The sequence below is a fragment of the Corapipo altera genome, unplaced genomic scaffold, assembly GCF_003945725.1.
Source record: "Corapipo altera isolate COAL_440 unplaced genomic scaffold, ASM394572v1 255, whole genome shotgun sequence".
NCBI lineage: Eukaryota > Metazoa > Chordata > Aves > Passeriformes > Pipridae > Corapipo > Corapipo altera.
The window spans coordinates 1,129,865-1,144,180 of record NW_020884929.1 but is presented as its reverse complement, the minus strand read 5'-3'; the positions used below and the strand labels follow the sequence as shown (position 1 = coordinate 1,144,180).

The 14,316-nt window shown below is 45.5% G+C and overlaps 1 long non-coding RNA gene across 1 annotated transcript in view; it reads left to right on the top strand.

The window, feature by feature from the left end:
* Nucleotides 1–14,316, top strand: part of LOC113954472 — an 80,085-nt gene that overhangs the window by 37,041 nt on the left and 28,728 nt on the right. The window lies entirely within an intron of this gene.

Below are 14,316 nucleotides of genomic sequence, written 5' to 3'. Positions count from 1 at the left end.
ATCTAATTTTCAGCTACGTTATTCTCAAGAGTAGAATCAATACTGGCTTGATCCTGTTTAGCAGAACAAGGGTTAGCTTTTCTGATGAGGATGAAGCAAACAGAGACTTGCCCTTTTATTTTCAAGAGTGAAAACAAGGCAAGTTTGCCTTTGGAAGTGTGGACTTTCTTGTGTTTAGAGCAACTCCCGCTCCTTAGGTTGCTTCTTTTTTTCCTTTTAACATAAAGCAGTATTGCTTCCTGGTGCACAGCACAGAAAATAGAAGAGGCTCAGTGGATAAAAGCTGGGTGGTTTTCTGCTGCCTTCAGCCTTGCTCTGCAGCGTATTTTCTGTGCAAATACCCTACAAGGGCACCTCAACAAGCTGCTGATGGGAGGGATCCTTTTGTCATGGCAATGGTTTGTAAACCCCTCACTCCCACTCAGATCACCAGATTGACTCATGTAATTAATGGCCCCAGACAGGATTCAGTATTGGCCTAAAATAATTAATCCCATCCATCTACTTGTTAAATATGTAATTTTTCAATTCCGTGTAGTTCTTTTCTTACTGCTGGTATTAGCCAGCAACCATCAGGCTGCAGCAATTTTCCCTTATTTTTGCTGTATGTGCTCCAGTCCCGTGCATTCCAATGGGGTTGCATTAGGCACTGACATTTAGATCACATAATTTTTCCTAACAAGGACCAAAGGTAGTTCAGTAGCTGTCAGCACCACGCTAGTGGAGCACCTTTCATCATCTGTTCTGCTCTCTCCTGAGCCGTACTATTAGTGCTGACAAACAAAGAGGCGGGGCTATAATTGTCGGTAATGGTGGGCAAGAAAAGGCTGCTTTTCTCCTTCCCAGGAGAGAGCATTTCCCGGACAGAAATACCAATTCTCCCTGTTCTCTCAGGGCCATTGAAGGCTGGAGACGCAGACACAATGGGCAGATTTCGTGGCTGAGGCCTGCAGGAATATACACCACTCTGACCATGATTATTGTTTAACAGGGTATTTTTGGACTCAGTGAGGTAGGGATGTTTTAAAAGGGGCCCATTAAACACCACCAATAATTGGACTTCCTCAGCCTGGACACCATTACACCGGCTTAATGGTGGTGAGCCTCCAAGGAATACCTGCAACAGCACTGGCATCAAATAGGGAACAGTGCGGAACTGGGCCACAGGGATAGATCTTAATAGGATGGGGACACCAGCGAGTGGGGTTTGTTCATCTTGGAACACTGTGCTTCGTTTTTCTTTCCCTTCAAATCTGCTATTCTTACTTTTCTCCCCATTTTCGGGTTTGCATGCGACAGTGCCTGCCTGTTTCTGCAGCACCCGTCCTGCGTCCCCCTCTGGACTCCTGCTCCCTGCCATCCCAACATCTCGGCTGCTTCCCAACCCGGGTGGTGCATCGGGGGTGGGGAGTGCAGTGGGTTCCGGGCATCCCCAGGGATCCCAAAGGAGCCGCAGTGAAACGGGCTGCTCCTTCCATGCAGGGCCTGACATCCCCAGCGCACTCCCAGCGCACCAGCGGTGTAGTTTGCCTGGAAAATCTGTCAGGCAAAATTTGTTGGGTTTTTCGCAGCTCTGATTTCTCTATCCCCGAGAGTGTCTTTGCTAAGAGAAAGCATTGATTTTTGCCATCCAGCACACACACGTATGAATATGATTCATTCCACCCCATTCCTCAGAATAACTTTGGTGAGTTGTTATCCCTGCTAAAACGAGCCTTTTCACAGTTCTGTATTTCCACCTAGCACACCCACAATAAAATTACCAGAGGTGAAATAAACTTTCCTTGGCTTGAGAAGAAATTTTATGTTGTTGTAGGGGACTCTTTCCGAAGAAATAATAGTTATCTTTATACCACATTAATTTATATGCAAACCTAGCACCATATTTATTTGGGGTCAATATAGGGTCAACAGAAACAAGAACAAGCAGTTGGAAACAAAGGTCCACTCGTACCATTACACTACATTAAAGTTAAAAGTATCTATTAAAGGCCAGATTCTACCACACTAACTAAAAGTTTCAAAATCTGACTAAAAAAATAAGCCCCCATTCAAAAGTAAATGCTAAGATCAAAATGTTTCTTAGCATTAGGATTTTCTCAAGTACCTACTCAGTCAACTTTTGTTAATAGATTGAAGGGCAACATTTCAGGAACCATTTTTAAAGTGTATATATTTTATGTGTTAAATTGGTGAACAGGGCATGGGCTGCTGAAGAAATCCTATAATATTGATTGTATGCTGCAGACCTGAGTTGTCATTTTGTCTTATTGCAACGTCTCTTATTCTTTCAGTTCAGTTAAACCTGCAAACAATTCAGCCTTTAGAGCTTTAATATTTTCAAAGAGACATTCATGTCCAGAAGATGTCTTAGGGTGTTTGTTCTGTCAGGCTGGGTTTGATATTCCTATTAAAAAATATATATGGCTCACTTGATGAGAAAATCTTCTTCAGAGAGAAGGATTTTTCTTCAGCTTAAAAATCTGAAATATAGCATTGAGTATAAAAAAGTGAAGAGGCAAGTCTTGAAGCAAGGGATAGAAAAGAAAAATGATTGTGAACTTGTTCTACTGAAACTATTTGGATTTATTAGGAAAAGGCTAAATCCTTTGCTAGTAAGCTAATTAGAATTATTTATTATGTTGAGGGATTTTTGTGAGAAATCTGAAGAAACAACTTGAAGAAGGAAACTTACTTTGAAAGCTGCAATCATAAATACTTCTCTTTTTTGACTGAGTAATGAAGAGGTAAACAGACAGGAGCATGATGACTTTAGATCTTACATTTTACCAGAGCAGTTATGCTTTAGCTTATAAATAATCATGATCAAACTCTGGCTGGTTTTGTTCTGGGCGAGGCTGGGCAGGCACTGGTAGCAAAATACAGGGAGTGGTAGGAAAACACAGCATGGATAAAGTCCTGGGCACTGGAAGGGAGGACAGGGGTGCTGCTGTTGGCACGCTGCCAACCGAAGCACCACAAGTCCTGGCACGGGTGACAGCTGGGAACACAAGTTGGGAGCTGAAGATTTTGGCAGCTGCCCACTGATCCTCTCATGTATCTCTCTGTGTGGATACACTCACAAAGTGTGAATGAGTGTAAACACAAGTATTTGCTCTGCACCCTGAAATCCTGGAGCATGAACCTGACTTGCTGTGCTCTTCCCTTTCCATGCATCACGTCCGTAGGGGGAAGGGTGACATCAGGCGCTGGCCCCGTGCCCGCCTGGTCGCAGGAGACCTTTGAGGTGGGACACAGGGATGGGCCACGGAGCCCTCCCAGGACAGGTGTGGGGCAGATGGGCTGGCAGCCATCCCACCCCACCGACTGGCAGCCTGGCAGCTGGGGCTCCTGCTCCAGTGACAGCACATATTTCATGGAGCTTCCCTAGCAGGCTCCAGGAAGGGATGTGCTTGTACACAACAGCTGCAGCATTTACAGAACTCGTACAAATGAGGGCAGAACTTTAAAGGATGAAGCTTTGAGATGTTTGTCTTTAAAAAAATCTTGATGCAAGTTTTTCCTTCATGTTATAATAATTTTCCTCTTAAATCCAGTGGCTGCTCTGTCAATATTTTTGTTTGGTGCTACTACTTCCCACAAAAGAAATGTTCTCTAGATTCAGATTTGGAAGAGAAATATATGCTCTATTCTAAATTATTTTTGAAAAAGCTGCAGTTATCACAGAATTAAAAAGCAGGGGCCTAGGACGCTGCTGTTGCAGCGGTACATGGGAGGAATTCAAGTAAATAGGAAAGGGGCAGGTTATTCTTCCAGCTGTTGAGAACTCTGGTGCCAGATTTTGAGTGGTGATGTGACTGAAGCAGTTTGAAGGGGCAAAGGTTACCTGTCTCTAAATAAATGCCATATTGCTGCAGTGATGATCTTCATCTCACCACTGTGATACACTGAGGGTGGAGGTACCTCCTCTGTTTGATGGACATTTCCTGCTGAGAAAACTCCACCCCACATCTCCTGAGCTGGGCACAGCCCAGAGCAGGGGTGGCAGGCAGAGACATGGGGAAGGATTATGGACTTTTGTGACACAACACTCACCAAGAAGCATAACCAGAGGCAGAAATTGCTGATTCGCTGGAATTATTTGTCAGCAGCTCAGGCCTTCACCAGAGATATGAATTTGGGTATAGGTGAAAAACAAACCTCGTGTCTTTTTTGTTACAGGAATTCATAGCTAGGCCTGAGCTGAGGGCTCACTTTCTCCAGGACTGGGGCTCATATTTTATTCCTTGGCAGAGGATTGTCTTTGGGGCATGGTTTGGGTGGATGAGGAGGTGTGTGATTGGTGCTTGTGAGACAGGCCTTCAATTTTCAGGTTTGTCATTGAATTTCAGTGTGATTCTGAACCAGTTCTGTATGAGCTTTATCGATATAAGGCTTGATCATCCGAAGTAGGAAACAGTAAGTGATCATTCAGCAAATTTGGAAGATGGGTGCAATTACTCAGAAAGGCAAAGCCATGATCCGTTCAATCATGATGGGTGATGTCATGAAATAAAAGCTCAACACTAGTATTTCAATTTCTCATAGATTCTTTCCTAGAAATATTCTGTAAGACAATTTTCAAAACCATGCACTTACCAAGTACCACATAATGAGGTAATAGTGAGTGCTGTATAAAAAAAGAGTTCAATCTTTCAATTCAAGGAGAAACAGATTATATCCACAGAAACCCGAGGGTGTTTTTAACTCAGTAATACCCATGGCAAGCAGAGTTCTTCCATGTCAGCTCATTTAACTTACTTTACAAACTCACTAAACAAGGCACACAGCAATCTGCAGTCCCAAAGCCGAAATCTTCCAAGGTTAAAGTGACTAAACTGCAGAAGGTCAGGCCACTCTGCCAGTGGCAAGAGCTTTGTCTGCACCAGTCATTGTCTTATTGTTCACCCTTTCCTTGCAAGCACATTAAAATTCACCAAAATATATTTAAGTAAAGCAGGCATTTGTTGGTGTTTGGCACTGCTGTTTCTAGAATGGGGTTTTTTGGGGGGGGCATAGGGAGTGAACTCTCACTCTTGCAGTCTTGGAAATGCTGTTTCACCTCTATTTTATTTGAGTTTCTGATTCATTTTGACATCATCTTACATATTCCTGCCTTAAAGGTCAAACCTGCTTCTTGCCAGGGACAACTGACAAATGAGAATATCGGTGTTTGAGAAAAATGACATCCATAATAGGGTAATCTCATCTTTATCAACCCAACTTGATAGGATGCTCTTGAAAAGTGATTGGGGATATTCACCAGGAGCATTTCTGAGCCTGTGAAAAGCTCAGCTTAAGCTTCCGCCATAACAGGCTGTAAAACTGATCGATGTCATATCTGAAAAATATTGGTGGATCCAGGCAGATGCCAAGTTTTCCCAGTCACTTAGGATTACTCTATCAATGAACTTGAGTGCATAACTAAATCTGCAAAGGTGCCCTCCAGACAGAACAGTTTTGAAAGGACCTTACTGTCAAATTAGCTCCAGAAAAAGTACATTGTGTTTTCGTAATATGTGTTTTTGGAGCTGAATAATAGAGAAAGAAATTTTAAAATACTTCGAAAAAACCTGAAAAAACTCACAGCAGCAGTGCAGATTTAGCTGGTGTGTTTGGCATATACAATTAATAAGGATACAAAGACTGAGAACAAGGTTGACTGGGATAAGGAACAGGAAAACTAAATGGCCCACAGCTCTTGACGGGGAACATCTCTAGGAACAATGGTTCCCTGATTCCCACAGTTCCAGAACTTGGGGTCACCAGATGAAATTATCACGTGACAGTTTGAAAAATGAGAGGTACTTAACCCACTGAACGCAGCACCACAGGCTGCTGCTGATGCAGGAAGCTCCCATAAATTCCAAAACCAATCAATCCATCAGACACTCATGGAAAGGGGGGGGGAAATCAATACTCACTAAACAGAATTTTCTGCTATGACCCAGTAAGCTCCCCCCCAAAAAAGGAGGCTGTAGCCTGAGAGAGACCAGGCCAGTCCTCACAATAAGGTGGTTGTAGCCTTAAACTCCTCAGGCATCTCTTAGGGGCCAGTGAAGGACTCATTTCATGTTTTTCTTTGCTTCTTGTTGGCTGCATTTTACTGCTCTGGTTTAGGATGGCAAATGACATCAGGTAAATTACAGCTTTTGTGTAGAAAAACACATTCCTTTTATACCAAGTAGGAGATAGCCCATCTGTGGGGGGAGAAAAAAATAATTGTGATTTACATAATACAATGTGTCTGTCTGGGCTCCTCAATAGCCAAATGAGTTTGGGAATATGGAATCACAGAATCATTTAGGTTGGATAAGACCCTTAAGATCCTCAGGTCCAATCATTAAATAATTAATGGGTTTTGGGCTGCCCACAAAGAAAATAGTCTTGGGTCTTGGGAGTGCTGTGAGCATCAGGCTGTTCAAAGTTTAGGCCAGCTCAGGAGTGATGTAACACATCATGCTGTAAAATAAGAAAAGTAACCTAACTCTGTAAAGGCTCAATCTAAAACTGATGAACAGAAAAAATTAACTATGCCTCTTCATAAATAATGTTAAAGAAAACAAACAGTAAATTGAAATTATTCTTTACAAATGCAGTTCAAAAAGACTCACTGTCAGAGCAGTACCCTTCTGTTGCAAAAAACAGTCAGTGTAGATGCTCTAAAAATGCTGAATGCAATTTATAGATTCATTTTTATGCTAAGATGACACTAACACGGTACCATGATTATTAATTATAGCAGTGTAAAAGCCATCTGTGACTTGGCTTCTCTATGCTGATAGAAAAGCTGTGCTGAAAGCTGCAGCAACGTCTGAGTAGTTTCATTCAGCACCATATTACTCCAGTTTTCGAGTGATGTCATGCAATATTCCAGCAGAGGGAATGTGAATACCACAGTGGGGAGTCAGCCCTCTGCTCTGCCTCATCCAGGACAATGAGCAGGTGACATGTGGGCAGCAGCATTATGTTCCCTAGGACAGAGAGTCAAATGCAAAATAAGGAAGAGCATCTTCTAAGCAATCCCACAAAGCTTAATTTCAAAGGTGTGAGCTTAGTGTGATCTAACAGCTCTTCAGCAGGTGCCCACTAAGTATTAGAAGTGCAAATGATCCAAGTCACCCTCCTGCTAATTGGGCAGGATTGACAGTCTAAAGTGAATTCCTGTCCTTGTCTAAGTCAATTCCAATTGATTTGGAGAGGGGAATGAAATCATCCTCCGATTCCTCTTCAGTGCAGTCCATCACAATTACTCAGTCTGCGTTTCACATTGCTCAGAGAAGTGCCAAAGCTAAAACCTTGAGGAGCAGGAGGAGCAGACCTTAATAAGACTATTTAAATAACTTTAATAATCTCATCCTTTTTTTTTTTTTTTGAGGAAATCCTAATTGACTTTGGTTTTACTTAACCAGAGTTAATCCAAACTATGTCTCTTCAGGCCACTTTCTGGCCTTCCATAGATCATAATGCACTTTTTTTTTCTTTAATCTTTCTCCTTGCTGACAAAGAAATGAAAGGAGTGAGAGAGATTGTGAGTGGAGCTCAGTGAAGGTCAATTGCAGAGTTCCTCGTTCTCACCTTTGAAATAATGAGGGGGAACAGTGCCCAACAGGTAGAAGATTAAACTGATGAAGATGCCTTGTGAGGAAGGCATGAGGAATTATTATCTAGAGAAACCAAGTGAGTGTTGAGGCTGTAACTTGGAGATTCACTATAAGCATTTTCCCTAAAATAGGAAGAAGCATTTTCTGATATTACTGAAGAATATTAGTATTCCTATTACTGCTGTTACCATTATAACTTTCACCCTCAGGGCTCAGGTCAGCAACAACAACAATTTCTACAAGGTTATCAGGATTGCTGAATGTTTCCTTTTCTGCTCAGTGATGCTCAACAGTCTTATTTCTGGTCAAAATAATTTTAGTGGGAACTATGAAGCATAAAAATAATTAGATCAATTTTCATAAAGACATCTTTCCCTCGTGAATGCAATGTGCAATCCCAGCAGAGCAGGGGCAGCAAATCACTGTGCTTTCTCTCAGGGACCTATATGAGCCTCAGTTTTTAGCAGGAGAGGGGTTACAATAAACTGTGTTCTCCCCTTATTGGATTCCCAGCTGTAGAAAGAATTAAGCAATGAGGTGAAATAATTGTTTAAAATTACTGAAAATGAATCTTGATCACAACCTCAAAACTGAGAATCATGATCATTATATTTGCATTCTCATGAATGTACATGAAGTTATTGTTGTGTACCAGAGGATATATTTGTGTATTAACTTTATCAAATTTAAGTGTTTGTGATATCTCAGTGAGCATGAAATGTAGTTACTTGGTTGCACCTGTTCATAATAATTGGATTCAATATTCATGAATGATTTTCCAGTAACCATGTGCATGAGTAACGATCATTAAGACAGGCTTCCAGCTCCCCAGATGTTGCACTGTAAGTGATCTGTGAGCTCTGGGAAAACATAGGTTTATAAAATATCAGCTGACACTTGCAAATGCATGCACAGGTGATTGCTTCTCTTGGCCAGGGCAAGAAATCCCTGCTTGCTTACAGGTGGGAATTCACCTTCATGTAGCAGTTAGAAATGATGGCAAATGGAAAGGGACACTATCTAAGGCAAAAAAGATCATGATAAAACTAACAACTGTTAATGTGAGCTGAACCAGAGGCAGCCTGGAAAAGGCAGAGGATGAAATTATTGAAAGTTAAATGTGCCAAGACTGGAAAAAGTCAAAGAGCAGAAATCCAAGCAAGCAAAAGAAAACATAAACCATGAAGATAAAAAGATGATTTAATTTGCCTTGTCGTAATGAAATACATACTTTGTCTCCCAAGAGACCTTTGTTTATCCCTGAGCTTATCTGTCCTCCTCCTGGACTGTTTGAAAGGTTTTTGGACCAAACCAGAACACTGTTGGAGCTGACAGGAGTAGCACCTTAGGTTAGGTGAGCTAATGGAGCTGGGGGAAGTGTCCCCACCCCTCCCCCTGGAGGGGTCACAGGCTATGGTGATTCATTCAGCCTGTTCCTGTGAGACTAAAAATCCTCACTTAAATCACAACAGTTTGTTCTTGTGAGATCAGGTTATTGCAGTGCCTGGTGAAATGATGTCCGAACAATGCTTCTATTCTCAGATCTTCCAGGTCATTATTCCTGGTAACTGTCACGGTTCAGATGAAAGCAATTACTTAAAGATGGAGATAATCTGTCTAATAAAGCCAGCAGCCAGGCTGGAACATCACTTACCTTAAAATTTGCATTGCTCTGAACACATTTCAGTTATCAACACTGCAGATGTAAAATAAATATGAAATATTAAAGCTCATACTAAAGGTTTGCACGGAGGACCTATTCCTCAGTGCAGTATGAGTCAGCTACAGCTACACAGCCATGCAAGAGCAGACTCCTAATCAAAATCAGTCACAATTAGTCTTTCATTTGACTTCAAAAGGCTCTGAGCAGGTGCTCAGCTGGCTTACATTACGTATTGAGAGAAGTCTTCGGCCCTAAAAGTACATCCCAGTGCTGCTGGCTAATTAGAAACTGGCACATCTGAGTCACAGCAAGGCTAAAACTGAGTCTCCAGGATATTATCCCATGGCTTTTACTAAAGATGTGACAGCCATGAGATCGTTGTGTGCAACGGGAGCACAGCTTCCCCTAAGTTTTGCCTATGGACAGGGATTACAACAGGCTCCATGGCTGCAGGCTTTGCATCATTGGCACCTAGAAAGCAGGACGAAACCCAGCCTTTTTCTCCTCTCCTTCCATCTCTGCTTAGGTCAGCATCTTTCTAAGCATATCTTACAGTTCTGGCCTTGCACATGTTGAATGATTGCCTGGGCAATCTGTCTAAAGTGTTTCACCAACCTTTAAATATCCTCTGAATCCCATCTGATCTCGTATCGGATGGTACAGGGAACAGGCAATTCCCAGTGAGGTGCACAGTCAAAGATCATACAGTCAGCTGGGGTTTGGCTCACCTCTGCTTTACTAGAATTTCACTTGGCTCTGATTCCACTAAAAAAAGATCAAAAGTTATCAGGAAGATCTAAATGAACACACAGGTTGATCCAAGAGCCACAAAAAGCAGGAATAAGGCACTTTAACCCCCCCAAAGTGCTCTTCCCTTGTGTGCTAAGAAAGGGCAAAGAAAGCTTAAGCAGTCATTTCTGGTTTGGTGACATTTTACAACAATATGTGTTTTCTACAGGTGAAGGCTTGAAAAAGAGCAGCTCCATGTTTAGATCTGATAAAGACCAAAGCAATTAGCAGTCAGCAGTCAGTTCCTTAGATAAGCAATTGGCCAGGATAAGCCTGCACATTGGGGAAATTCAGGGGCTTTTACAACTTCTGGGGATGGCTAAGTGGGACCATGCTGGGATTACTCAAAGTATCTAATGCAATGGTTATCCAACACTTATGGATGGAAAAAGCTGTGGAAATTGAAAAAATATTTAATAATCAATTGCTCTTTACATGGGCAAAGAGATTTTTTTGTTTTTCTCTTTTCCCTGCTGTAATGTGACTTCTCCTTAACAAAAGTAGTCAGACTCCACAGAAATGAGGATCTCACAAAGCACTCCAAACGTGTGGTCTGCTTTGTTGCCCCTCACTAGCTATAACTGTGGCTCATAAAAATAGAAGGACTGATAAGATAAATTTTCTTTAAGGACACAGCCATTTACTGACCATAAATTCTGAAAACCCGCAAGTCAGGAGCCACAACTTACCTCTGATTTGGTATTCATCACATTGAAAGCTACTACTCATGAGTTGTACCACCTCGTTTCAGAGCTTCAGCTCCCCAGGTTATGCTATTTATTGCAGAAGGAGCAAAATGCAATTTGGTTTGCCATTATCTATTTCACAAAAACGTGTCCCATGCTAATGTCAGGAGAAGAGATGACAGCAGTCTTCAGCACAAAAGGCAGAACAGGGTAGATTTAGGGTGTCATAATGAGATTAGAGTGAGACAAAATAGAAGATAATACAAGCAGAAGACCACGTGGATCAATACAGGGATTTCTGTAATGGAAAGCTGAATATGCAAAGATCGGGCATCGGTTCTAATTTATCACTTTCATCTCTTTCTGCTTTTGAAATCTAGTTAAGTAGCATAATACTGGCCTAGAGATTTAAGGAAGAAAATGTCATCAACCATTATTAATCTCACTTATGTATAATTGCATAAAAGAAGTAAAGGAAAACAACATTGTTTATCTTTGTTTTGAAGCCCGCAGATATTGCGGCTATTTTGCATAATGCATATTGGTATCAGTTGATGGGAGTCGTTTTTAAATCTAAAATGAATATTAAATGCTTATAGTCAGTCTCTTAATACTGCTCCAGGAACACAGAGCGAGTTCTCCCCCTCACTACCAGCCCTGCCAGCTGTGCCCGTGTGGTTCTGCTCAACACAGACAGTGTCAGGCTCCCCTTGGGCACTCACATCTTCCTCCTCCTCTTTGCAAAGCCCACTGTGCCTGAGGAGAAACCCCACGACATGGAGCCCAGGGGCAGGATGTGTCTTACAGGATCAGGTAGCATTCCGTGCACTGGATGCTGCCCAAGCCCTTGACTGCTTGGGGTTTAGTTATTCCTTCCAAATATATTCTTACCTGAAAAGAGCAGGGCAGCTGGCATTGGAACGGGAACGCAGTCATCCTTGGGGAGCCCACTGGGGCTGTCCTTGGGAAGCAGGTTCTTCCTGGCAGCAGCAGGTGGGAGCTACCTCATCCTGAGCTAAGGGATGTGGCACGGAATGCCTGGATCATCACCTGCTGGTGACTGCTCAGCGCTGGTGATCTTCCCTCCCTTTTGCTGGGATCAGACCGAGCCAACCCAAGGGTGTTCCCTGTGCCCCTGGTCTGCCCGGAGCGCTGGTGTGATGGGCATCAGTCGGCGAGCTGGAGGCACCACAACAAACCTGGTATTTGGATAATAGGATACTACATTATTAGGATAAATACATAATGCAGATAGGCCACGTCGCACAGCTTCGTTTTGGGGGATGGGGTGGGAAGTCTTTAGTTACTACTTGGAATTTGTTGGTGCCTGTGGTACAGTGAGATCTAATGACCCAGCCCCACCACAGCAAACCTGCTCATTTCTGTGCAGAGGGATTCCCAAAACACACTTTACCTGTGCTTACTGAAACTTTTTCCAGTGATCAGCTTAAGCCACCAGAGTGAAACAGTGGGAATACAGTGGAATAACATCTGCACCTGCTTATGGAGGAGCTTCTTACCTTTTTATCCTAAATGTATTTTTCTTGGTAGGCTACGGAAATTCTTAGAAAAGAATCAAATGTGCAAGAAGTACATTGCCCTGTCACCATCTACGGGGATGTCCACAGTCAATTCCACGACCTTATGAAACTTGGACTAATAAATCAGGCATTTTTGGGGCTCAGAAATGGAGACTAAATCTGGTGGGGTTTTTGGTGGAGGTGAGGGTTTGGGGGCTTCAGGGATAAAGTTTGTGTTGCTGGCACTTGGAACCAGTCCCACTGGGCCAATCCTAAGGCTGTGAAAGTGACTTCAGTCCTGTGTTTTGGGAGTGCAAAACCAGGCTCATCCAAGAAGTTTAAGTACTTGAACAGAGAGCCCAAATCCTGCATTTTGGGGGCTCAGGAACAGAATCCAAACCCTGTGTGTGCTTGGAACACAGAGCCCTGGCCTGGCACTGTTGGGGTTTGGCCCCCCTCAGCTCATCAGGGCAAGTTCAGGGCCCAGAATGCAGGTCAAGCCTTACCTCGTTGGGTTCTGCAGCCCAGCCACAGCGTTGTGAGGCTCATGTGGCCGGTGCGTGGAGGATCCAAACAAGTCCCCATCGCTGTTTCAGGCCGTGGAGCCCCCACTGCTGTTCCTGAGATGGGCAGGGTCCCTCCAAGGTGGTCCCGGGGGCACGAGGCAGTTCGGGAGGCGCCGAGATGACCGTTCCCAGGCTGTTCCCCGGCTGGGGCTGCTCAGGGGCTGGGATCCCAGTGCAGGCAACTGCAAGACCGGATGGACAGCGCCAAGGCAGCCCCAGTACGGCCGGTGATTTCCAGCATTTATTCGGTACCTGCTCGGAGCCGCCGCGCCCATTCAGCGCCCCCGGGACCGGCAGAGCCGCGGCGGGGCCCGTGGCCGGAGCCCCGGACAGGAGAGGAGAGGGAACGGCGGACTTAGCGGGGCGGGACTGGGAAGGTGACACTGGTGCGGGGTTCTGGGGGCCAGGCCAGGGCTCGGGAGCTCAGGAAACCTCGGAGCCGAGGCACCAGTTCCACGGGGAGGGACAGAGCCCTGGGACTCGCAGGGAACTGCGGCACCGGCCGGATCCCCCCTGCCGGCTCCATAGCCCGAGAGACCCGGCCCCGTACGCAGCTACGGCCCCAACCCCGGACGATCCTCACCGTTCCCGGGCTCTCCACAGCACCAGGAGCAGCCCCGCGCCGGGGCTCCGGCTCCGAGCGTTGATGCCTCCACACCCCCTGGAACAGCACGCGCGACCCAGAGGGACAGATTCCCGGGCGCGTTCCCGGGAAGTACGGGACGGGGGAGGGGCGGGGCCCGAGGGGCGGGGCCGGCACTGGTGGGCGAGGGGCGGGGCCAGGACAGGTGCGCGGGGCCACAGAGCGCCTGCGCAGAGCGGGACCCAGGGGGCGGGGGGTGCACAGGTGAGCGGGGCGGGGCCGCACAGGTGAGCGGGAACCCAGGGCGGCTGCGCGGGGCGGCACCGAGAGTATTTAAGCGCCGGAAGTCGCCTACGGCGCCATTTGCCCGGCCAGTGTGCGGTCGGAGGCGCTCGTTCGGGGCCGGCTCCCCCGGGGGGCCCAGGTGAGACGTGGGGGCTTCGGCCTCCCACGTCTATTCCTCTATATTCCTCTATACCTCTCATTTCTCCCCTTCCTTCCTCCCCTCCCCCACCCCCTACTCCCACCCCCCCCCCGGCCCCTGACCCACCCCTACCCTCCTTCGTCCCCCTCCTTCCTCCATCCTACCTGCCCTCCCCATTCCCCCCGCCTACCCCTACTGCCCTCTGCCTGCCCTCACATATCCCAACCCGCCCCTTTTTACCCTTCCTTCCTGCCTTGTCCCTCCCCGCTACCCAACACGAACCCCTAGTCTGTGCCACCGCTACCCCTTCGCCCTCCCTTCCCCCTTACCCAGCTTCCTTCTACCCTTGTCCCCCTACACACCCCGACCCTTACCCCTCTACTCTTCTTTCCTTACTCCACCCCACCTGTCCTTCCTCACCCGGCCTTCCCCTGCCTTTTTCCCCTCTCCCCCTCTTTCCCCTATACCCTCTGTCTTCCCG